This window comes from Stegostoma tigrinum, unplaced genomic scaffold (genome assembly GCF_030684315.1).
Source record: "Stegostoma tigrinum isolate sSteTig4 unplaced genomic scaffold, sSteTig4.hap1 scaffold_70, whole genome shotgun sequence".
Taxonomy (NCBI): Eukaryota; Metazoa; Chordata; class Chondrichthyes; order Orectolobiformes; family Stegostomatidae; genus Stegostoma; species Stegostoma tigrinum.
In genome coordinates, this window is record NW_026728643.1 from 1,637,207 (window position 1) to 1,664,261 (window position 27,055).

Here is a 27,055-nt window from a genome sequence, read left to right on the forward strand (position 1 = left end):
GCAGGCCAAGCAGCATCGTAGGAGCACAAAAGCTGACGTTTCAGGCCTAGACCACAAAACGCCAGCTTTTGTGCTCCTATGATGCTGCTTGGCCTGCTGTGTTCATCCAGCTCCACACTTTGTTATCTCGGATTCTTCAGCATCTGCAGTTCATTATCCTTGCCGGACTGATTCTTGCAGATTCAGGGTGTGTGAGATAACAAGGTGTAGAACTGGACGAACACAGCAGGCCAAGCAGCATCAGAAAGCTGATGTTTCAGGCCTAGACCCTACTTTGTAATCAAGAATCCATTTTAATCCAGGTAGTCCACAAGCAGAGAAATAAATCTTCATTTCCTGACTGGGAATTGTGTCCCAGCCTGGTTGATGCAAGTCCTGAATCCTAACCGCTAGAACACTAGTGTTGCTGAGAGTAACCCTTGTGACCTGATTTGCACACATCCTTGTGTCATTTCTTCACATCAGAACTACTTTCACCTGAAATGCTTCTCTCTCTAAACTTCGAAACATTTCATAATGTCATTCGAGTTTCGATGTGGAGAAAGTCGAGCTGTGATAACCTGAAGGTGATCAGCAGATGTACTGCAGGAAGATAGAGAACAGGCTCATGCTAATACGTGCCTGTTCTGAGGCTGCAGTAAAGAGACGGCACTCATAAAGATATGGTTCAACTCGTCTAATTCCAGAGCCAGGCTAGAAATGGCCAGGAGCTTCTTGCTGATTTTGTTGTGTTTTTTCAGGGCCTTGACTCAAAGGCACCATAACACAAATCATGAGTGCGCACTTCACTTGGAGTTGGTCATAGAATAGCAGTGTGACTGTGAATAAAATGATACAAAAGAGGCGACACGGAAGCAGCCTCCTCAGGGAAAATGTGTTTCCTTTACCTGTGAAATTCCCTGCTTCGCGAAATGGGGACAGTTGAATTGAAGCAGTGATGGCGATTATCTTTCACTGGCTGTTCGTCTTGTGAATGCTACCTGGCCATATTATCACCACAACCACAATGGATAATGTGTTTGACTGCCACTCAGGAGATTGTAGGTTTGGTTCCTTCTCTGGCTTGAGCGTAATTCACACACGTCTTCATACCTCCAAACTCACCTTTCTAGTTGTCCTGAAACCTTGATGAGGTTTGAATTGCTGATCTGCAGGAACGGGGATTCTTTCACTGTATTTCGTCAGTAAATATCACTGAAAACACCAGGGTCACCAGAGGAGAGGAAGCCGAAATAATCTCAAACTGCTGAGAAGCCCCTTGCAGTTTCCCAAACTCACTGACCCGTTTTCTGGGAATGAAAAGGAGATGAAACATAAAGCCATGTTTTGGCTTTGGGAACTTTTGGGGAAGCGAAATCAGATGAGAATGAAAGGTGAATTGTCCAAGTGAGCAGAGTCAAGGCACCTTCGCCTTTTTAACAAGGCTGGGACATTAACTCTGATGTTCTCAGGGATATTACCTGATCCGAGGCATTGAGCAGTTTCTCATCAGGTCTGCTCAGCTTTTTGCTGTTGTCACTGTCAGGAACAATAAATTCTGATTTACTCACTGGGAATCAAACCCAGGCCACTTTTTTTTTTAACCAAAGCACCGAATCCTAACCACTAGACCAGCAAGCATGACAACAGAAATATTTCTCTCGTTTTTTAATGACACAGATGTTGACTTTGTTTCTCAGTGCAAATTCTCCTCCAAAATGATCGACTCATCGGGTTTTGAATTACAAACGAGGCCCATCATCCCAGTTTCCAGCGCTTGGACTGTAACCTTGTGTGCTCTGATGTTTCAGGTCTTCATCTCAATAATACTTTCGCTGTAATATTTTAATCTCAAATGACACAATAAATGGGATTGAAGTTTGAGATGGTCAAACTGCCTTCACACCCCCTCAGGAGCTGAACCTTATTTTCACCTACAGAGGGAAATACATGGACACGTTTCCACGAGAGTGACTGAAGCCTCAGCAAGAAACCGACCCCCAGGAAGCAAGGATTTCACCCACTTGGCTTATATTGTCGCACTTCAGACTTCAAACCCAGAGTCTGGATAGAGCAAAGGAAGGAAGCATATGTCCGCTCCCTTGTTCCTCTCCCATTGTTTCATGGTCACTCTGCAGTTTACACTGCCTCACCTCGTTCTTCCTGTGAAACTGGAGCATTGCACACGTCAGCTGATTACTACCCTTCCAAACGGTCTTCCTCAAGTTCCTGGAAGAATAAACATGAATGTGGCATTTCAAACACGCAGTGACATTCAGAGATAATATTTGAAATGCTCCTTAGGTTGTTAGATGCAGCAGTTGTACAAGCACTCCAAAAGGCTTCAGTGAGAATCAAGCTCATGACCCTGGGGTCAAAATGCCAGTGCTGTAACCACTGAGCTATGGACCCAGGGTGTCTGGCTGTGACTGAGCAGCCTCATGCATGCATTCAAAACTGGGAGTAATCGATTATTTAATAGCCTGTGTATTAATAAAACAAGACAAAACAAAACTGAGACAGAGTCGAGGGGATCAGGTGCAAAAGGATGGGAGAATGCAATGCCAAACCAGACAGTGCTCAGTGTGATATAAACTGAGATCCTCCCTGGTAATCTAATTTTCAGCACCTTCACTGCAAATGGCCTGTCTATGGCTATCTATCATTCATAGTCATAACAATGAAATACTGACTAACCTTCAGAAGCAGAATTATGTTGTGTACCAGTCAGAATCACTTCAATGCATGTGACAGTTCCACAACAATGTCAGCTGCAATTGCCCGACTTGGAAGTAATACCTTGATTAAAAATCTGTCAATCTCAGCGTTGAATCTACTTAATGACACAACAGCCCCCTTCTGTAAAGAATTTCACGGAATAACACAGCCTGGGAGAATATTTTTTTCCTCATCTCTGTCTTAAATGGGTGACACCCGATATGATATTATGCACTCTGGTCCAATACTATCCAAACAGGGAACTAACCTTTCTGCATCTAACCCGTTAATTGTCAATAAAGAACACTGTATGTTTCACTAAAGAGCAAGTTTCTTTGTAGGAATAATGTGACAGAGCAGGCAAAAGCAACAGATTTCAGTCTTTCTTCCCATTTGCTTTCATCTCTAATGTGACATGCTCACTGATTCTACCAGAGGCACTTACTTTGATGTTCTTAATGTCAGGAATTCTTGTTCATTTTAACAGTTTATACAGGAACCATGGATCCTCATTTCTTGACGGGGAATCAAACCTAGGAAACAACAGTGAGAGTGCTGAATCCTACCTACTAGAGCACCAAAGAAGGCGCACACAATGTTAACACCTTTCCTTGTTACTGCTTTTGACTTTATTGTCAGTAGCAAAATGAGAGAGAGTCATAGAGTTTTTAACAGTGCGGAGAGAGGCCTGTTGGAGCGTGATATGAAGGCCAGTCATCAAACATATGGATTCTAAATCCAGTTTACAGCACTTGGCTCAAAGGGCTTGTCAGCTCTGACATTACCAGTTCTCATCGAAATAGTTATTCAATGTTTTGAGGGCTTCCATGGAGCAAAAAAAATAACAGCAAACATTGCTGTTTGCTAGAACATGAAATCTACATGTTCCTCCTTGAAGACAGTTCTGAAAAATTTGTTTTTTTTTTCTCACAGCCATTTGCTAGTTTCCACCATGAAGCCAACAGTGTGGTTTTCAATCCCATGCCGTCTGAGGTTACTGCTAATGACTCTCATTCTCAACCTGTCTGCTCACTTGAGGTGTGGTGTCCCTCAGGTTAAACCACCACCAGTTCTATCTGTCTCAAAAGAAAACAGCCCTTTGGTCAAGGTCAAGTGTGGTGACTTCACCATTTAATGAATAGCTCAGTGTCAGACTTTATGATAGTATATTCCTGGGAGCGCAAGGGACATTCTATTCTCTATTAAGTATTGTACATACCAGTTACCCTTCTATGTGATAAACAGGAAGATTGCATGTATTGATAAAACAAACAAAAATAAGTTCCACAATAGCAGCCAGTTAACTCAGAATACCCTGCACTGGTCAAAATGCCCTGTGCACAGCCCACTTGATTGTCACTAGATCTACAAACTTTCACTCCCTTTGCCACCAACGCTCAGTAGCAGCAGTGTGCACTATCTACAAGATGCACGGCAGAAATTCACCAAAGATCCTCTGACAGCACCTTCCAACCCCACGGCCATGTCCATCTGGAAGGACAGGGGCAGCAGATGTATTGGAACACCTTCACCTCCAAATTCCTCTCCACGTCACTCATGATCTTGACTTGGACTTGGAAATATATCGCCATTCCTTCACTGCTGCTGGGTCAAAACCTTGGAATTCCCTCCCTAATAGCATTGTGGGTAAACCCACAGCATGAGGAATGCAACAGTTCAAGACGACAGCTCACCACTACCTTCTCTAGGGCACCTAGGGATGGGGAAGAAATGCAGGCCACAACCCACAAATGAATTTTACAAATAGCTTATCACCATGTGTGTGCAGTATCTTTCCACTGACCAACAGTCAAAAGCATGTACAGTTGGAGGGATCCCGAGGAATGGCTGTTCTTTCTGTAGGCTCCAAAAAAGTTAATAGTGAGGCAGAGCAGAGAGGACAATGAACTGGGTGATTAGACGAGACCACTTCGTAAACACTTTGTAGATGCGATAGACCCCTTATAAAGACAGTTCCTGTCTGTGTTTCACAAAACAGGCCAAATCAAGGCTCCCTCTCAGCAACAGATTCCAATATTTGGCTGCTACCTTTGTAGAGAGTAAATGGCAGCAACAGACCTGTGTGGTCACCTTACCCAGGGAGATATATGTTATGAACGTGTCTTCTGGAAGTTTATAAACTCCTTGTGCAGGGTTGAAGAGGAGAGGATTTGCACAGAGCAAACTCCAAAGAACAGAAATATTTGTCTCTTCTGAATTTTTGTCTCAGACTGACTGAGATGGCTTTTGTAACTTATTTTTCAGCACGTTAGAAGAGGATTTGCATTTGGTAAATCAGCCTGAGCAACATAAAACGATCCCAGTGTGCCACCTTACCCATTATCATTCAGGACTGGATATTATTGGCTTTTGAATGTAACAATTGAGTAAAATAAAACGAACATAAAATTCCTTTCTTACACTTCCCAGTAACTATTGTCCAATATCTTATATCTGTGTCTCTAATACTTCTACTATCAGCTAACAGGGAGAGCTGTTGTTTATCTACCTTTCTAAATCTATCATAAATGAAGAAACCTTTATCAAATTTCATCTCAATCTGCTTTGCTCTGTGCAGAACATCTCCAGCTTCACCAATTTGACCTTACCACTGACATCCCCCATTCTTTGAACCATTCTATTCAATCCCCATTTAATTTTCTCAACTGTTTCAGATCCTTTGTGGTGATCACTTTTTCGTACAGATCCAAACACTGAGCATTCATGCGGCTGATATTACCACATATGAGAAATTACTTGGAAATGTCACCCTGAATCCAGGGTATTTGTTCAGCTGTGAGAGTTTCCTATGACCCCACTGATACCTTGCAATCTGCAGACTCCAGGATTTGACAGAAAAGTTGAAAAAAAATGATTTTTTTCTCAGTAATCATTACTGGTAACCTACATGATTCAGCTGCTGGTACTGTTCTCAGTTGTCTGTGAAACCTTGATGTAGCTCTGTATTTGGTGTGATACATTTACTATGGATCTGAATCAATGTTCATCCATTGCTTGTTTTTCATCTCTGCCCTTCCTGATCAACCCTTTGCCATTTTCTAACTTCCTCTCCCTCCATTAATTGGTGTAATTGTCTCAGGTATTTCATTGTTAATCCCATTGACTGTCTAAATGAGAATTTTACTGTGGAACTTCCACTGTTCATTTACTGCTGGGAGTTATCCTCACTCAGCAGCTCCCACAATGTTGTTTGATACGGATGCCTTTGCCAAGTGATGATGAAGGAACTTTGATTTCGAGTCATAGAGCTGTACAGGATGGAAACAGACCCTTTGGTCCAACTCATCCATCTCCACCAGATACCCTAAATAAATCTAATCCCATTTGCCAGCATTTGGTCCATATATCTTTAAATCTTTCTTACTGACATGCCATCCAAATGCATTTTTAAATGTTTAATTGTAACAGCCTCCATCATTTCCTCTGGCCTTTCATTCCATATGAACGCCACCCTCTGGGTAAAAAATAGTTGCTTCTGAGGTCCCTTTAAAATCTTTCCCTTCTCGCATTCGTCCAATGCCCTGTAATTTTACACTCTCTCACACGAAGGAAAATACTTTGTCTACTGACCCTATCCATACCCTCATGATTTTATAAACCTCCACAGGGTTACCCCTCAGCCTCCGATAGTGCAGAAAAATTAGCCCCAGCTTTTTCATTCTCTATTTCTCAAACCCTCCAACCCTGGCAACATCCCAATAAATCTTTTTTGAACTCTTTCAAATTTGACAACATCCTTCCGACAACAAGCAGATGCAGAATTGCACACAATATTCCAAATGTGGCTGACCAATACCCTGTACAGCCCAACATGACCTCCCAACTCCTATACTCAATACACTGACCAATAAAAGCCAGCATTCCAGATACCTTCTTCGCTATCCTGTCTACCTGTGACTCCACTTAGAAGGAAATATGAACTACATTCCAAGGTCTCTTTTTTTCCAGCAACACACCTCAGGATCTTACCATTTATATGTATAAGTCCTACTTTGATTTGCCTTTCCATAATGTAGTACCTCACTAAAATAAACTCCATCTGACACTCTGCAGCCCATCTGATCAAAATTCCATTGTTCTCTGACGTAACATTCTTTGCTATCCACTGCACCTCCGATTTGGTATCAGCTCCAAACTTACTACCTATACCGTCTACTTTCAAATTAATTTCATTTATTTAAATGATGAAAATCGTTGGGCCAAGCACCACCTCTTGTGGAACACTGCTGGTCACAAGCCCCCAGCCCGAAAATCAACCATCCACCACCACACTTTGTCTTCTACCTCCGAGTCAGTGCTTCATACAAGTGGCTAGTTCTCCCAATATTCTATGTGATCTAATCTTGCTAACCAGTGTACCTTCCAAAAATGTAATCAATGTTCACTTTAATGACAATGAACTTACAGCTATTAAGTGTCTGTTACATAATGTAGGAGGTTGATTGACTGAGTTAATCCATTCCCACACACTGAGCAGGTGAACTGCTTGTGACTGCATCAATCAGTTTTCATCTCGGATGGAGAAATGAATTCCACCTCACAACTCCCTCATTTATCCCGCTCTGTTACTGCATTTGTGGTTTATGAGTTCTGATGATTGGCTAAACTCCCAAGCTGTTCCTCAAGAGTCTTATTGAGCAAGTTCCGATCAGTGTCATACAATAAGTTATAGAGAGGTGGTAATGTTTTATGGTCACATATGTGGATTCCAAACAATACTGCAAAGTACAAAACTGAGGTCAAGAGAAGGAGAGTTTCAATGAGAAGATTTCATATTTTGTAGCCTTGGAAGTTGTAGGTTAAGGACACAAAATGTGGATCAGTTAAAATTGAGGTTGAAATTAGAGGGAGCGCAGATGTCTCAGAGCGCATTCTGAAATTCATTCTCGGGATGCCGGCATTGCTGAATGGGTTAGAATTTAATGGCCATCCCCAATTTTCCTTGAGATGGCTGGAGGACATTATAGAGATGGTCTCCTCTCTAACTCTTAGGAGATTTTTTCCAAAAGATGGAAAGTTGAAAATTTATTTGAGTGAGCATGGCGTGGTGGCTGAACGCAACTTGGTGTGAACACTCACGCAGGCACCAGAGTTTTGGATGACCGGAGGATAATATCACTTGGTGAATAACCTGTAACTCCTTTCCTCACAGCAATGTCAGAGCTTGTGCGTGAAAATAAAGCTTGATTAGGAGAATGGGTAGTGGTTAACAATTTTATTCAGACAGAGGCAATGGAAGGAACAATAAAAACTGAACAGCACTTAAGTACACCCATTCTTAGAGGAAAAGGAAGTTAGACAATTGCAGACAGGGGAATGTGAGAGGAGAGTGGGGCATGCATTTGGGTAGTTCAGTTCAGAGCTAACGTAAGAATGGATGCCAGTTTCGGCAGCAGATCAGCAGGGACAATGAGCCCTCAGATAATGCTACTGAGTTGGAAGTTGGCATTCTTGGTGATGATAAGGATATGTGTTTCAAAACACATCATAGGATGAAATGTTTCACCATGGTTAGGACATATTTGGTTTATACTCAGACAGTTGCCAGGGAGAGGGAATGGAGTCAGTGGCAAGGCAGTGTATCAGAGATAATGGGAACTGCAGATGCTGGAGTATCCAAGATAATAAAATGTGAAGCTGGATGAACACAGCAGGCCAAGCAGCATCTCAGGAGCTCAAAAGCTAATGCTTCGGCCCTGGACCCTTCATCAGAGAGGGGGATGGGGTGAGGGTTCTGGAATAAATAGGGAGAGAGGGGGAGGCAGACCGAAGATGGAGAGAAAAGAAGATAGGTGGAGAGGAGAGTATAGGTGGGGAGGTAGGGAGGGGATAGGTCAGTCCAGGGAAGACGGACAGGTCAAGGAGTTGGGATGAGGGTAGTAGGTAGGAAATGGAGGTGCGGCTTGGGGTGGCACCTCCACTTCCTACCTACTACCATCATCCCACCTCCTTGACCTGTCCGTCTTCCCTGGACTGACCTATCCCCTCCCTACCTCCCCACCTATACTCTCCTCTCCACCTATCTTCTTTTCTCCCCATCTTTGGTCCGCCTCCGCCTCTCTCCCTATTTATTCCAGAAGCCTCACCCCACCCCCTCTCTGATGAAGGGTCTCGGCCCGAAACGTCAGCTTTTGTGGTCCTGAGATGCTGCTTGGCCTGCTGTGTTCATCCAGCTTCACACTTTATTAGCAAGGCAGTGTAGTTTGTTTTGGACACTGAAGACAAAGGCGTTGGCTTTGCCATTATTTATTTGGAGGAAACTTCTTTCTAGGAAGACTGGATTGTCAGAGCAATCAGGATAGTGTGTGACGTTGGAGGTGATGGCGGTCACATCCACCTGCTGGCCTGCTCCTTCTAGCTATTGGAGATTGAGTGTTTGGACTGTTCATGTCAAAGTTGTGGGCAGTATGTAGGTGACGAAAATCCAGCCCCCCTCCCGCTTCAGTCGCTATTTTCACATAGAAGCCAGAATCTTGAGAGAGATGCTCGCTCACTCCCTTGTTTGTCGTTTGACATCAATTTCACAGAATGTTAGAAAGGGAAACTTTACAAATCAACCGTCACAATATGGTCTGATGGAGTCGCCTGATTTACCAGAAATCAGACTTTAAGCGTGGATGGAGAAAGCGCTGTTTGCAGCGGAAATAATTTGTATGCATGTTGCATGTGTGGACAAGGCTTCAGCCAATCATTCGACCTCACACCACAAATGCAATCACACTGGGGAGAAACTGTGGAAATGTGGGTACTATGGGACAGAATTTACCTCCCCATCTGAGCCAGAAACCAATAGAGTCGCATGGCCAACAGGCCAATCACCTGCTCAGTGTGTGCGAAGGGATTCACTCAGGCACATGCATAGGCCACCAGGAAGAACAACAAATCTCTGCCAGCACCCACTGTCAAGCCAATCTTGTACACAACTGGCAAGCTTTCATAGGACGCCATGTGATCTAAACTTGCTGAGAACCATGTACCACTCTGCCTTCATCTATCTCCTGGCTACCCCCTCAAAGCAAAATGAATCAACTTTCTGAGCCACGATTTTCCACACACAAAGCCGTGCTGTCGAGCCCTAATCAATCCTTGCCTTTCCAAATGCATGAAGAGCCAGTCTCTCAGGATCTCCCCCAACAAACTACCCACCACTGACGTCAGTGTCACTGGTTTGTAGTTTCCAGGCTTTGCCTTGCAGCCCCTTGAGTGATGCAACAACATTACCCACCCTCCAGTCTTCTGACATCTCACCGTGGCTGTTGATGATATAAATATCTTGCTGGAGCAGCTCACAATTGTTTACCTAGCCTTCCACAATGTCCTGGGATAAACCTGATCAAGGCCTGAGGATTTATCTGCCTTTGTGCATTTTAAGACTCCTAACACCTCGTGCTCTCAATTGTGGACTCTTTTCTAGTCATCACTATTTATTTCACTAAGTTCCTGAGGTGCTATGTTTTTCTCCACAGTAAATACTGAAGTGAAATACTTGTTTGGGATTGCATCCATCTCTAGTTGTCCCACATATAATGGCTTTGTTGATCTTGAAGAGGCCCTATTGACTCCCTACATACTCTCCAGCCCCTGTACAAACGCGTCAAAATGATTTTGAAAATTCAAGGTAACCATATTTTAACTTAATGCCAATCCCCTCCCTCACCATACTTATTCTGCAAATGATAGCCACACCTAAAAAAAGAAATCGAACAGGATCACCAAAAAATTCTCTTTCATAAGCTCATGTATCTTCTTTTGGTTCAAAGGGTGCAATTATTGTTTATTGTCATATTCTTTATAATACAGTCTGGTACATTTCTAACTTACTGTCAGGCTCACAGTGTTGGCTTCAGACTGACTGCACAAAGGTTTTCGGGAATCCATAAGTATCAATCTGAAAAAGGGAGCTTACGGGTTCAGCAGGTAATAGAGAAGACAAATCAAATTCTGACAATTATTAAAAAGGGAATGAAGTTTAAAAATAGGGAGTCCTTGCTAAAATAAATAAGTTGAGTCAAACTATACCAAGAATATTATGAACAGTATGACAGCCCTTTGGTAAGATTCTTGAATTAGCGACAGGCCAGATAAGGTTCACTGGGCTGATCTTGGGAATGGAGGGATTTTCTAATGAGGACAGGTTAAGTAGTCTGAGTTTATCGCATTGTCATTTAGAAGAAGGAGGGAGAAATATAATGAAATATCTGAGATTCTTAGTTTTCTTTTTCAACGGCATTAAAAAATAAAACGGTACAGCTCAGCACCAGGCCCTTTGGGCTACCGTGGCTGTGCCTACCACAACGTTATTCTAAACTAATGCCATCTGCCTGCACATTGTCCATATCCCTCAATCCTCTGCCTGTTTATTGCATTTGTCTCAATCCCACACAACTTCATTCATGCACCCCACACATCTCATTTGAAATTTCATCCATCCCGGGCACCCAAGTATTTGACATTTTTTTCACTGGAGAAAGAGATTTTGACTATCCACATTATCTGCTCGGGTGATTCTTTTCTTTCCACCTTCCTCTGCTTTTAACCAGAATCCAGGCTGTTTGAGTTCTTTTTCCTGTCCAAGCTGCTTCATCTGCAACTGAATCCTAGCCATTTCCAAAGAGTGTTGTCAGTCCCTTTCCTTTCCTCACAGATGAGGGTAACCCCAACTCCAGCCTGTCTGCCAATTCCAACAGCTTTGCTGTGGTCACTTTTTGCAAAGACGCCGAAGTCAATGCTTCCACCCCCAGAAATCTGAGTGATGACTGAAAGAGCCATTCCTACACAAGGCACGCCCTGTTTAAACCAAGGGAATGCAACACCCGAACCAAAAGACACTGACAACTACCACTCACCACCCTGGAGTCAATTAACCCGAAACCCAAAGTGGAATTGTAGAATTATTGTGGCAAGAGCGCCCAATCTGTTATGGGCCAGGCGGGAATTTCCTCAAGATTTTAACAAAGTAGCCTGGACCCTAATTTTGAGATAGTCAGAACGGTCCCAACCTGAAAGATAACAAAGTGTGGGGCTGGATGAACACAGCAGGCCAAGCAGCATCTTAGGAGCACAAAAACTGATGTTTCGGGCCTAGAAACTTCATCAGAAAAGGGGTCGTTTCTGATGAAGGGTCGAGGCCCAAAATGACAACTTTTGTGCTCCTAAGATGCTGCTTGGCCTGCTATGTTCATCCAGCCCCACACTTTGTTATCTTGGATTCACCAGCGTTTGCAGTTCCCATTATTCCAACCTGAAATGCCAACTTTTCTGCTCCTCTGACGTTGCCTGGCCTGCTGTGTTCTTCCAACTCCACACTTACCTTTCGACCCTAACTTTCTTATTTTAAAGAGGCAGATGTCATGTGGGTGTTCCAGGTATGATGCACTTGGTTTGAAGCAAAACAAATTTATTTAAACACGACAATTAAAACATGAACAGAAGAAAGTGGAATTTAGAATAACAAAATATCGGAAAGCCTAACACACCCAATACAGTAACTATTACGAATTAACTGTTCCAATCTTGTCACATCCCATAAACACACCCGTTGGCTAAAAGGTAATTCCAAACACAGATTCTTAAAGGCAGGAGGGAACAACATCCAGAGAGAGATTTCCGAGAAAGCCAGTTAGAAATTATTTATTGAAGCTTGCAAACCTTCTGGACGCACAAATCTCATGGCTGCGACAGCTCGAATAGAACTAGAGAGCCTGAACTGGACACTCCTCTTCCATTGTTAAGTTGCTTTTCAAACAAAAAACCCAAAAGCCTCCTAAAACCCCCGAACACTTCCCACTTCTGCATTTACAAGCAATCTTCAAAAAAAAAGGACGAAATAACCTTTTTAAAGTCACACACTACATCCACCTACCACGAGCTGAGACCCTTGTAAAAGTGGAAACAGCTTCAGTTCATCCAGTATGGTGCTGCACTCTGTACATACCCATGAAAGACCGATGCATCCCCTGGGACCCACCATAAATATTGATGCAATCCCTCGGACCCACGGAACCCACTGGAAACTCCAACACACTCCCTGAGACCCACAGCAAAAACTGATGCAATCCCCAGCACACCTGGAACCCACTGGAAACACCAACGCACGGCCTGAGACCCACAGTAAAAACTGATGCAATCCCCAGGGCACCATGGGACCCACCGCAAATACTAACATATTCCCCATGGTCCCTTTTTCATCCTGGCCTGCTCACTGGAGTCCCGAAACATACGTAAGATCATAAATATGAATGAGGAGCAAAAGTAGAAGATATCTGCCCACTCAAACTTGTGCTACCAATAACTATGACCATGGCTGGTTCTCGAACTCAGTCCTCTCATCTAGCTGACTCCCTCTATCATGTGCTCTCTTTATTCCGGTAACTCGATTAAACTTCTTCTTGGAAACATTGAATGGTTTGGCCTCAACCACTTTCTGTGGCAGTGAATTCCACAGACTCAGAGGCGATGGCCTATTGGCATTATTACTGGACTATTAAACAACAGACCCAGATGATATTCTGGGGAATATAGGTTCTGGGGACATGGATTCAAATCCCACCATGGCACAGGGCGGAATTTGAATTCAACAAATACCTGGAATTTGGAGTTTAATGATGACCATGAATCCAGTGTTGATTATTGAGAAAACCCGTCAGGTTAATTAATGTCGTTCAGGGAAGGACACTGCCATCCTTACTTGTGCTGGCCTACATGTGATTCCACAGCCACAACAATGTGGTTGACTCTTAACTCCCCTCTGGGCAATTAGGGATGAGCAATAAACGCTGCCTAGCCAGAGACGTCTTCGTCCCATGAATGAGTGAAAAAAAATCTCTGGCAAAGACATTTTTCCTCATTTCAGTTCTAAGTGGCCTATCCTGTGTCCTCAGTCTGTGAGCCCTGCTTCCAGATTCTTTAGTCATCGGGAATATTGCCCTTACCGTTATTATGTCTGGACCTGTTAGAATTTTATACATTTTCATGAGATCCACCCTCATTTTCATAAACAACATTGAATACTCTCCTAATCAATCCAACGTCTCTTCATATGTCAGTCCAACCTGGTATCAGTCTGGCAAGCATTGCCTCTACGGTCAGAACATCCTTCTTCAGATAACAGAAGCCAAAACTCTACATAATACTCCAGATACAGTCTCACAATGGCCCTGCACAAATACAGCAAGATCTCCCTGAATCCTCTCCCTACTAAGGCCAACATACCATTTGCCTTCTTCAACCCCTGCTGCACCTGCACCCACTGTGTAAATACGAACACGCTCACTGGGGAATCTCTATACACACTCTGACTCATTACCCGACAAATCCTTTAAAATTACGAACACACTCCAAAAGGCACAAATTCCCGAAACTGTCCTTGGACACACCTGAAAATTACGGTCAGTCACTGGAGACTCACTGTGGTCTCTCTGTGGAAGTTTATTACACAGACACACCACCCCCGGACCCATGTAAACATGGACACCAACTTATGTAAATGATGACACACTGTCGACAACATTCTGTGAAATACACCCTGTGAGAATCCTGGAAAATACTAACAATTTCCTTGTGAGAAGCCTCTACAAACTGACACACTTCTTGGTGACTCCTTGTGAACTCTGCCTCATTACATTGGAACACTTTTTTAAAATGCTGACACATGCACAAAGATCCCCTGTAAATACTGACAGTCCCACTGAACTCAAGTAAACAACATCAGAAGAAGGGTCCCAACCTGAAACGTCAAGCTTTCCTGCTCCTTGGATGTTGCTTGGCCTGCTATGTTCATCCAGCCTCACACCGTGTTATCACCACGTCACCCTAGACCGGCTGTAAATGCTGACAGACTTCCCTGGAGATGCACTGTAGAGACTGTTGTATTCCCTCTGGAACACCCAGTAATTATTGACACGTTCCCTTTGGATTCGCTGCAGATACTGATATACTGCCCAGAGACCCCTCAACATACTAACACATCGTGCACGAATTCTCTCTCAACATTACTCACTCCCCAGTCCCTCCTCTAAATACTGAAACACTTCCAGTCAGGTCCCCAGAAATTGTTAACACTCCCAATGGATTTGTTGTAAATATTGATGCACTTTCCTGGGATTTCCTGTAAAAGTACGTCACCCTTCTCAGGAATGCCCTTTAAATATCAATGCCCTCCTCAGAAACACCCAGGAAATGCTGAAAATCCTCCCCAGGACATGCTGTAAATACTGATGCATCCCCTCTGGACCCCTGTAAATATTAACACACTCATCCTGGATTCCCTGTGGATACTGCTTTTAGAGATACAGAGCCACATCGCCTAGAATCAGATCCTTCCGTCCAACCAGTCCATGCCGACCATAAACCCAAACTGAACTGGGGCCAAGCACAGGAAGGTGGGACATGCCCCTCTGAATATTTCTTATTCACGTACTTACCCAATTGCCTTTTAAATGCTGTAACGATACCCGCACCCAGTACTTCCTCCGGAAGGCCATCCCGTACATGAACCCTGTGTAAACAAAAATAAAGTTCCATGCATTTATTAAAATCTTTCTCCTCTCCCCTGGCAAGTATGACCCGGCCTTGAAATCCCCACCCTCTTGAATTGCAATCTGCCATTCACTTTATCAATACCGCTCAGGACTTTTAAACCTGTCGGGTTTCCCCTCAATCTCCTCTGCATGGGATCCATCAAAATGCTGTAACGATTCCCTGTAAATACTGACACACTCCCCAGGGATACTGTGTTAACATCAGAATCTCCCCAAACACCCCCCTGTAAATAGTGATACACTACCAGGGACCCCCAAGTAAATAATGACAAAGTCCCTCTGGACCCACTGTAAATACTGAATGAATACCCCAGACACACTGCCAATACTGTCACACTCTCCAAGGATACCTTAAATACCTTTCACTCACTGCAGTGAGGAAAATCTCCCCAGCAACTCCCTGGGGTACTGAGATAGTTCCAAGTAATCATTCTGTAAATAGCACCCCACACAATCACTGGAAAAAGTCTATAGATACTGACTCATTAACCACAGGCTCACTGAAGACTGACACACTCACTGGGAAACCTGCACAAGTACTGATTCAAGCAGGACCCAGATTTAAAAAAAAATTCGCCAATTGTAAAACATTTCGACCAATCCTGCGTTTTTGGGCAGAATCCTAGACTTCCAAACTTTTCAAAGAGACAGTTGGACTGAATCTGCGAGAAAGACACAACACAACAATCATGCCTGGGAACGGAGATTGCTGTGTGGGTTTATTGAGATAACAAGGTGTGGAGCTGGATGAACACAGCAGGCCAAGCAGCATTAAAGGAGCAGGAAAACTGACGTTTCGGGCCTCGACCCTTCTTCAGAAAATTATTGTTCGGCCTGGAATCCCATGTTGCACCTCCTCACTTAAAGGACAATTAACCAAAACCGACAGACCCTGATCCAAAACAGCTTTTACACCTCAGGCTATGCAGCACAGATAGTATGGAGCCTACAGAGATACTTGACATTCCAATCCATTCACACACGCTCTAACCATCGGAAAGCTAATTAACCTCAGAAAAGAACATCAAGAGCAGAGTGAAAACTACAGATCTGGTGTGAAGATAGCGGGACTCTCAGTCAGTATAACTGCCAGCCCCGATCTTATGGGAGGAGGAAACTGAACAAAGAGCTTCCGAACACGGGATCCAAACTTTCTGAACCAAGAACATCATCAGCAAAAACCTGACCCAGGCCATCCAAACCAGACACTGACTAGCACAAGCAATCATTGACTTCACCGAAGCCACGAGTCCTCAGTCACAAACTGAGGTGAAAACCCAAAAGGTGAAGAGAAACGGCTACTCACCAAAACTCACATTTGCGCATCAGCTGACTCAACCCAAACGTACAAACCCACACAGTCCCAAGTCTTCATCCAGGCTCTCGGTGTGGTAATCCAGAGGGACCAACAGGACTTCAAAAATCGCATTCTGGGATGGGAGCATAAACCCCGAGATCCCAAATTCCAACATCGGCGGCAGTGCATTGGGACCCTATTGGGAGCAATTCAGGCAGACAGTGTAAATGCTTGTTTTCTGTGTGTCAGTAAATAATGTCTAATAGTGGTGGTCTCTTTCCATAGTGTATTGTATTAACTTCATAGAATTTACTGAATTACCTTTATGCTACTAAATAAAGAGAGATTCCTTTGCCCTGAAAGACTTGTCTAAATTCTCCTCATTCACATCCCCATAAATAAATCCAGTGTTCAGAATCACAGGTTTGGGAGCTGCTTAGACATCAGGAAAGTTCTGCAGACCAGAATCCGATACTCATTCCCCACAGACACTCTGTAAATACTCATACACTCACTGGAGATTCTCAATGAACACTGACACCTTTCCACAGGCACATTTTGATCGTCCCCGTAAACACTGACATTTCCGCCCCCCCCAACTCCGAGAAAGCACTGATACATTTCCCGAGGAGCTCCCTGAAAACAGTGATATGTTTCCTCAGAAACACCTCTAAGGGCTGATACATTCCAGCTCCCACTTGAAATGAAAACTACAGGCACATCCATAAGTGATTAAAATGAACAATCCAGACAACACAGTTCAATTACTTCTGTGAGAACAGTGACGGCACTTCAAGCAGTCGCGACTTCACTATAACTAAATATTTTGTCAGGAATGTGTTTGAGGGAAAATGTGGATAGTGGGTCTATGCTGGTTTGTCCCATATATAGGGAATGTGTCTACATTGAGATCGTCTTACTCAGAATCATGAAGCTGGGGTGTGGGGAAAGACAGGACTGTTTGAGTACAGTCGAGCACATCTGACTGTGTTAATGACAAAAAAAATAGCCTCTAGGTTTGAGTCCTGTCATGGTCAGCGAAGATCAGTGATCGTGCCCTGATTCCCTGCGTAGGAGAAAGCCTTCCTGATCTTCAACAAAAAAAACAGAATTTTCAACTGAAGATTCCAGTGTATCAGAACTCCCGTCCAGTCTCAGCGATGAACAACAGACACTAATTTATACCCAGACACAGAAAGCATCTTTTCTGTTTCAGTCGTGCACTCTCAGTGCCACAATCAAACAAAAGGGAAGATTGTTTCTCTGAAAAAGAACTTCAGAGATAGAGACAACAAGGTGTAGAGCTGAATGAACACAGCAGGCCAAGCAGCATCAGAAGAGCAGGGAGGCTGACGGTTCGGGCCTAGACCTTTCTTCAGAGACTGAGTCAGATTTATATTATTTCACACCTGGAGCCTGACTTGCAGTTTAACAACATTGTTTGTTCCAAAGGAGAGTTACATCAGGCCTGTAACTTGAACTCTGTTTCTCTCTCCACACGTGTTGCCAGATTGTTGAGGTTTCTGCAGCATTTTCTGTTTTATTACAATTTGCCAGCATCCACACTTCATGTGAGTCAAATCATTGTTGACTTCTCAGCACTCATCCAGGTTTTGCAACGTTTTTTGATCCCCTTAGCATCACAAACATTGCAAACCATTTTCTGGAATGTAGTCAGAGATTCACTTCTTGAGGTGGAAATGATCACAGATTCACAGGTATTTGAGTGAAGATATTTCTGCTTATCTCAGGCACTCAGGCTGTTCTACCACTTTCAGACTGATCCATAACGCTACATTCCTATCAGCAAAGATAGCTGCCAACATGTACCCTGTCACTGTCTTTGGTAATAACATACAGTGCAAACAGAACACCTCTTTATTCACATGCAATACAGGATATCCAGATCTAGCCTACTCAGTCGCACCTCATTATAATCTCCAGTTGCAAGAATGAGTCTGGTACCCCTGTGTTACAATCACTCAAATGCTAATGATTGCTTCCTTAAGTGTGGAAAACAAATCTACACACATGTGTGTATCTCTGGCTTCAGAAGGTTCTACAAAGTACATTGATGGAATTCACACGGCAATGAACACATCCTTTTTCCAGGTGCTCCAGTAACATCATGTGTCATTTGGAGACAAAAGAACACTGTGTTCTAGGCAACGTAATCCCATAAATGACAGGCTGTTGCACACAGCAATATCACCCCCTCACAAATACAAACCATTGTCTTATGTTTTAAATCAAAATGCTAAACAGAAAAAAAAGTCACGTAAAAAAAAATCACTCCTCGTCACTTTAATGAAAGAATTTGCTGATAAGATAATACTAAAAAAAGTAGAATACAGACAGACGGGGTAAGTTAGTGTGGCTAACTGGTGAAACCGGCTCATAACGACTTCAGACTCCACAGTGAAGCAATAGATTTACCGAATCATTTACAAAAATAGCTCAGCAACAAAGGGTTGAATTCTCATAAAACTGACAAGTACCATCAGATCGACAGGTAGAGATTGGAATTGTTCAGAAAAAAAAAACTTTCCAGATACACTGGTGGATGGTGTGTGCTAGAAACCATTCTGAGTGAAATAACTTTGTGATCGAACACTTATTCACTGAGAAATGAATCTCTGCTGCGCCAAAGAAAAGCCGGTGCATAGTTTACTGGCTGCCTGATTTGCAGGCAAAGGAAACCTGATCCCAGGACTCTCGGGTAAATTACACTGTTAGTGACAGCCCATCATGCACAAGAAGAGAAATGCAATTGCTTCGCCACTTGCGAAGATCTTTGCATCCTCGCTCTCCACTGGAGTCGTACCTGAGGACTGGAGAGAGGCAAATGTAATTCCTCTCTTCAAGAAAGGAAATAGGGAAATCCCCGGCAATTATAGACCGGTAAGTCTCACGTCTGTCGTCTGCAAGGTGTTAGAAAGGATTCTGAGGGATAAGATTTATGACCATCTGGAAGAGCATGGCTTGATCAAATACAGTCAACACGGCTTTGTGAGGGGTAGGTCATGCCTTACAAACCTTATCGAGTTTTTTGAGGATGTGACTAGTAAGGTTGATGAGGGTCAAGCTGTGGATGTGGTGTATATGGACTTCAGTAAGGCATTTGATAAGGTTCCCCATGGAAGGCTCATTCAGAAGGTCAGGAGGAATGGGATACAGGGGAACTTAGCTGCTTGGATACAGAATTGGCTGGCCAACAGAAGACAGCGAGTGGTAGTAGAAGGAAAATATTCTGCCTGGAAGTCAGTGGTGAGTGGGGTTCCACAGGGCTCTGTCCTTGGGCCTCTACTGTTTGTAATTTTTATTAATGACTTGGACGAGGGAATTGAAGGATGGGTCAGCAAGTTTGCAGACGACACAAAGGTCGGAGGTGTCGTTGACAGTGTAGAGGGCTGTTGTAGGCTGCAGCGGGACATTGACAGGATGCAGAGATGGGCTGAGAGGTGGCAGATGGAGTTCAACCTGGAGAAATGCGAGGTGATGCATTTTGGAAGGTCGAATTTGAAAGCTGAGTACAGGATTAAGGATAGGATTCTTGGCAGCGTGGAGGAACAGAGGGATCTTGGTGTGCAGATACATAGATCCCTTAAAATGGCCACCCAAGTGGACAGGGTTGTTAAGAAAGCATATGGTGTTTTGGCTTTCATTAACAGGGGGATTGAGTTTAAGAGTCGTGAGATCTTGTTGCAGCTCTATAAAACTTTGGTTAGACCGCACTTGGAATACTGCGTCCAGTTCTGGGCGCCCTATTATAGGAAAGATGTGGATGCTTTGGAGAGGGTTCAGAGGAGGTTTACCAGGATGCTGCCTGGACTGGAGGGCTTATCTTATGAAGAGAGGTTGACTGAGCTCGGTCTCTTTTCATTGGAGAAAAGAAGGAGGAGAGGGGACCTAATTGAGGTATACAAGATAATGAGAGGCATAGATAGAGTCGATAGCCAGAGACTATTTCCCAGGGCAGAGATGGCTAGCACGAGGGGTCATAGTTTTAAGCTGGTTGGTGGAAAGTATAGAGGGGATGTCAGAGGCAGGTTCTTTACGCAGAGAGTTGTGAGAGCATGGAATGCGTTGCCAGCAGCAGTTGTGGAAGCAAGGTCATTGGGGTCATTTAAGAGACTGCTGGACATGCATATGGTCACAGAAATTTGAGGGTGCATCCATGAGGATCAATGGTCGGCACAACATTGTGGGCTGAAGGGCCTGTTCTGTGCTGTACTGTTCTATGTTCTATGTTCTATGTTCTAAGAGCCTCTTACACTGAGAACAGAACAGATTATAGTTAAACAGACAAGAATCCCAACATGAAAATCTGCCACTTATTCTGATGTCATCTGCAAACCTACCTCCGACATTCACAGTCAAACCATTGATGTAAATGACAAAAAGCAGCATCCTTTTGTCCCCGACTGTCCATCCAGGTTTAACTTTGATCCACATGTTGCCTCTATGAACAACATGAACATGTAGCCAAAATACTTGGACTTTTAAACTGTCAGTTATAACTATGTAATCTTTTTCAATTCAATGATCATTTGGCTTCTATATATTTTTCAAGCTACTTTGAGCTGTGTATTTACAATTAGTTCCTGGGGAAAACTCTCTCTTGTGTATTCTGTTGAATAAACACATTTTCAACCTGTATGCTCCTTGGTCCGATTATCTTAGCAAAATGTAAATATTTTTAGCCAATTACAGTAATGATCTTTTAAATGGCTAATTCATAATCACAATTAATTTCTAATTATTCCGAGTACAGAACACCTTGTAAACCAAATTATTTTTCTCAGAGCCGATATTATATATCTTTACAGTTTACAGTGCAGTCATCCAATTATTGCATTGGTCCATTATCACAGTGAAGCTAAAATTAAAGTCTTCTTTTTAGTTGACATCATTGTTACTGTATTCTTGAATTACAATGACTAGCGTAGTATTTTAGAAGCATTAAACAAGGCTGGATTTTCAATACAAGAATTAGTGCAAATAATCATATTGCTTATTTTGTTAATTATTGTTAGCTCCTAATGATTTTTTTTGCTGTGATCACATTAATATCACTTTAATAATCAGTCTACGTTCAGCTCTGTAGATATATAAAATGAATGTCAAGTTATTATTAAGTGAAGTTTAAAATGTCACACTTTGTTCTTCTGTATTCTAATAATCACAGAATATGTTTCATTATTATCATATCCATGAATCAAAGTAAATATATTTCACTGTACAGTTTAACAGGCACCATGAATATCGACTAATTGTCTCTCAGCCCCTCTTTTATATTTCTCCTCCAACATTCTGCTCTGTGAGCAGAATATTAAACCAGTCAGTGATCAGCTGTGGATCCTAATCACGTAAGTATCTTCAATATTTACCACACTTTAGGCAGACAGTAAACCCCAGAATCGCTCTTGGCAATATAATAAGAACAATGAGGGAGAAGGGAGCTGTGCTGAATTCAGTGGACAATTGACAGACCTCATCCACACCTGGGAGGGGTTGAACCACACAGCAGGACATCGTGGTGGAAAAGTGGGGCACGAGGGCAAGCATAAGCCCAAGGTGGCCAAAACGGATTCTGAATGGGCCCTACCTAAGGACAACAAAAAAAAAGGCCTCGAGGGGTGGTTGTTACAAATTGTATTGGATTGCAAAAAGAAACTGATCATGAAGATGATCAGGAAGGGTTAAGACCTGGGCGCCCTAAAACCAGAGCAGAGACCCTGGTGGAATAGACAAGAAAAATATGTCAATATGAGAAGGCAGCTGTAACTCTGACAGCCTCCATCAGAAATATGACCAATGAGAAATGGGAACAAGCAAAGGTGGCAGCTCTTACACGAGGGCTTAAAGCAAAAGGACAAGACGGTAGTTATAGGAAGGGAAGGATGATAACACTGACTCAAATGGGTTGGATGACAAAACACCCATTTATGGGCAGAGGGACAACAATGGATGGGATGACCTGGAAGTGTGAGAAGGCAGTGCCTATGGCACCGTTGTGGATCAAAGTTAAACCTTGGACAGACAGTGACGGACAAAAGGACGTTGTTTATTGTCATTTACGTAAATGATTTGCATGTGAATATAGGAGGTAAAGTTTGCAGATAACATCAAAAGCAGTGGTGTAGTGAATAGTGAAGGAGGTTATCTCCAGAGTACAATCACATCCTTACCACATGGGCCAATAAGCTGAGGAGTGGCAGATGGAGGTTAATTTAGATTAATGTGAGGTGTTGCATTTTAGGAAGGCAAATCAGTGCAGAAGTTATGGATTTAATGGGAAGGCCCTGGGAGTGTTGCTGCACAAAGAGATCTTGGAGTGCAAGTTCATAGTTTCTTGAAAGTGGAGTTGCAGGTCGACAAGGGAGGGAGGAAGGCATTTGGTACGTGTGCCTTCATAGGTCAGAGTCTTGAATCTAGGAGTTAGTGTGTCACGGGGCAGACATATTGGCCATTGCTTAGGCCACTTTTAGAATAGTGCATTCAATTCTGATCTCCTTGTTACAGGAAGGATGTTGTGAAACTTGAAAGGTTCAGAAAATATTTACAAGGACGTTGCCATGATTGGTGGGTTTGATCAGAAGGGAGAAGCTGAATAGGTTGGGGCTATTTTCCCTGCAATGTTGTAGGCTGGGGCTGGGGGGCACGGGGAGGGGTGGGGGGGGGGGGAAGAGGTGGGGAGGCAGTGCTTACAGAGGCTTCTAAGTCATGATGGGCATGGATTGGGGTGAATGGTCAAGATCTTTTTCCCAGGGTTGGGAGTCCAAAACTGGAGGGTATCGGTTTAAGATGAGAGGAAAAGAGTTAAAAGGGATTTAAAGGAGCAATGTTTTCACACAGAGGGTGGTGTATGTATGTAATGAGCTGCCAGAGGAAGCAGTCGATGAAAGTAGAATTACAACATTTAAAAGTCATCTAGATGGGTATATGAACAAGAACGGTTTAAAGTGATGTGGGCCAAATGCTGGCACATGGGACTAAATGAATTTAGGATGTTTGCTTGGCATAGAAGACTTGGACTGAAGGGTCCATTTCCATGCGGCACATCTCGATGACTCAGTGATAGATGAAGTGAACCTTTTCAGATGCAGATTGGGAATGTGACATTCTGGGGGTTGATTTCTGAAAACAATGAGGAGCATCTCACGTTGTAGATTCCCGAACTACGACGGGGGGCCCTCCAAGCAGGACATGGGAAGGAGGAAAAAGAAGGCTGCATCTCCAGAGTAGCGACACTGTAGGGAGACTGGGACAGTCAGGCAATCTGGGAAGTTACACTTGGGACCCAATCACAAGCAGGAACATGGGTTATTATCTGTAAACCCTGGAAAAGATCAAGGGCCCTCTCATTCCACCACAAAAACAATACCCCATCAAAGCTGGGGCTGAGGAGGCAGCAATTGTGATCATGAACAATTGGCCGAAGCAGGTAATTGTCAGACCGACAGCATCCCAAACTAAGATAATAAAATGTCAGGCTGGATGAACACAGCAGGCCAAGCACATCTCAGGAGCACAAAAGCTGACGTTTCGGGCCTAGACCCTTCATCAGAGAGGGGCATGGGGTGAGGGTTCTGGAATAAATAGGGAGAGATGGGGAGGCGGACCGAAGATGGAGAAAAGAAGATAGGTGGAGAGAGTATAGGTGGGGAGCTAGGGAGGTGATAGGTCAGTCCAGGGAAGACGGACAGGTCAAGGAGGTGGGATGAGGTTTGTAGGTAGATGGGGGTGCGGCTTGGGGTGGGAGGAAGGGATGGGTGAGAGGAAGAACAGGTTAGGGAGGCAGAGACAGGTTGGACTGGTTTTGGGATGCAGTGGGTGGAGGGGAAGAGCTGGGCTGGTTGTGTGGTGCAGTGGGGGGAGGGGACGAATTGGGCTGGTTTTGGGATGCGTTGGGGGAAGGGGAGATTTTGAAGCTGGTGAAGTCCACATTGATACCATTAGGCTGCAGGGTTCCCAAGCGGAATATGAGTTGCTGTTCCTGCAACCTTCGGGTGGCATCATTGTGGCACTGCAGGAGGCCCATGATGGACATGTCATCTAAAGAGTGGGAGGGGAGTGGAAAAGGTTGGCGACTGGGAGGTGCAGTTGTTTGTTGCGAACCGAGCGGAGGTGTTCTGCAAAGCGGTCCCCAAGCCTCCGCTTGCTTTTCCCAATGTAGAGGAAGCCACACCGGGTACAGTGGATGCAGTATACCACATTGGCAGATGTGCAGGTGAACCTCTGCTTAATGTGGAATGTCATCTTGGGGCCTGGGATAGGGGTGAGGGAGGAGGTGTGGGGGCAAGTGTAGCATTTCCTGCGGTTGCAGGGGAAGGTGCTGGGTGTGGTGGGGTTGGAGGGCAGTGTGGAGCGAACAAGGGAGTCACGGAGAGAGTGGTCTCTCCGGAAAACAGATGGGGTGGGGATGGAAAAATGTCTTGGGTGGTGGGGTCGGATTGTAGATGGCGGAAGTGTCGGAGGATGATGCGTTGTATCCGGAGGTTGGTGGGGTGGTGTGAGAGAACGAGGGGGATCCTCTTTGGGCGGTTGTGGCGGGGGCGGGGTGTGAGGGATGTGTTGCGGGAAATACGGGAGACGCGGTGAAGGGCGTTCTCGATTACTGTGGGGATAAGTTGCGGTCCTTGAAGAACTTGGACATCTGGGATGTGCGGGAGTGGAATGTCTTATTGTGGGAGCAGATGCGGTGGAGGCGGAGGAATTGAGAATAGGGGATCATCTGCCAATGTGGTATACTGCATCCACTGTACCCGGTGTGGCTTCCTCTACATTGGGGAAACCAAGCGCAGGCTTGGGGACCGCTTTGCAGAACACCTCCGCTCAGTTCGCAACAAACAACTGCACCTTCCAGTCACCAAACATTTCCACTCCCCCTCCCATTCTTTAGATGACATGTCCATCATGGGCCTCCTGCAGTGCCACAATGATGCCACCCGAAGGTTGCAGGAACAGCAACTCATATTCCGCTTGGGAACCCTGCAGCCCAATGGTATCAACGTGGACTCCACCAGCTTCAAAATCTCCCCTTCCCCCACCGCATCCCTAAACCAGCCCAGTTCGTCCCCTCCCGCAACTGCACCGCACAACCAGCCCAGCTCTTCCCCTCCACCCACTGCATTCCAAAACCAGTCCAACCTGTCTCTGCCTCCCTAACCTGTTCTTCCTCTCACCCATCTCTTCCTCCCACCCCAAGCCGCACCCCCATCTACCTACTAACCTCATCCCACCTCCTTGACCTGTCCGTCTTCCCTGGACTGACCTGTCCCCTCCCTACCTAAACTCTGTCGACCTATCTTCTTTTCTCTCCATCTTCGGTCCGCCTCCCCATCTCTCCCTATTTATTCCAGAACCCTCACCCCATCCCCCTCTCTGATGAAGGGTCTAGGCCCAAAACGTCAGCTTTTGTGCTCCTGAGATGCTGCTTGGCCTGCTGTGTTCATCCAGCCTCACATTTTATGACCTTGGATTCTCCAGCATCTGCAGTTCCCATTATCACTGATACTATAGCATCCCAAACTAATTCACTGAAGCCTGATGACTCAGATTGCCTCCCTGTTGATTATACCTCCCTGAACACATCTGTCTCTGAACAGTATCCTACAGTAGCAAAAGCACACTGTACTTAACAGGCTGAAATCGCAACAGGACACTATCTCAGTCCAGATCCGTACCTGTGGACCTGGAATCCCAGAATAAGAATACTCTGAGGAAAACAGCACACATGTTCCCAGTTGTTCTGGCAATTCCACAATATTCTAGCCATATTCCACTGACGTATGGTTCACGGAATTAGCCAAACTGATCTTACCAAGACCTCATCACCTCAGTCAGTCAGAAAGAGCATATCTGGATCTTCAATAGAGTATTGAGTCACATGTGCCAGGCAGGGCTTAAAATTAAACCACAGAAAGCAAATTGGAATGACAGGGAGTGATTTGTCTGGGATATCAGTCAGGTAGGGACACAGGATAGTCCCGCAAAAACAAAAGAATGCGATTTTAAACTACCCAGTCACACACCGTGAAAGGAAAAAGGCAAACTTGAGGGTTGTTTAATTATTGTAGGAATTATGCGGAAAATGTTCAGAACTGGCACAACTACTAAAAGCCCTGACATCAGTCAGGAGCCAGAGAGTCAACATATACACAGACAGTCCTGATGACTTTGGTATAGTTCACGACCATATATTGGCCTGGCCTCAGCGCGGGTACGTCACCTTGTCTGGAGGCCACATACAGCACGAAGACCAGATTAAAGAGTTGATGGAAGCAGCTAATTTTGTGACTGAAGCAGCAGTAATGAAGATTAGAGCTCACAGGAAAGTAGAAACCCCACAACAACAGGGCAATGAGTATGCGGGTCAGGCAGCTAAAATACTTACTGAAACAGTACAGATATTTGAGGAAGTGGCAGTGGCAGCAGTTACTGGAGGAAGAGAAGTAAGTTTGAAGACATTTCAAGAAACAGCCCCACAACACGAGAA

At 44.3% G+C, this 27,055-nt stretch overlaps 1 long non-coding RNA gene across 2 annotated transcripts; it reads right to left on the reverse strand.

Moving 5' to 3' along the window:
* Positions 1 to 199: 199 nt before the first annotated feature.
* Positions 200 to 16,737, reverse strand: LOC132209184 (uncharacterized). 2 transcript variants are annotated; one of them, XR_009445278.1, is made up of 4 exons: positions 16,574 to 16,737; positions 15,141 to 15,214; positions 3,143 to 3,230; positions 200 to 2,208 (listed from the first exon to the last, which is right to left on the reverse strand). It is a non-coding gene; the product is annotated as an uncharacterized LOC132209184 (long non-coding RNA). The 2 variants fall into 2 exon arrangements; XR_009445277.1 differs by having other exon boundaries at positions 16,564 to 16,737.
* Positions 16,738 to 27,055: the final 10,318 nt, after the last annotated feature.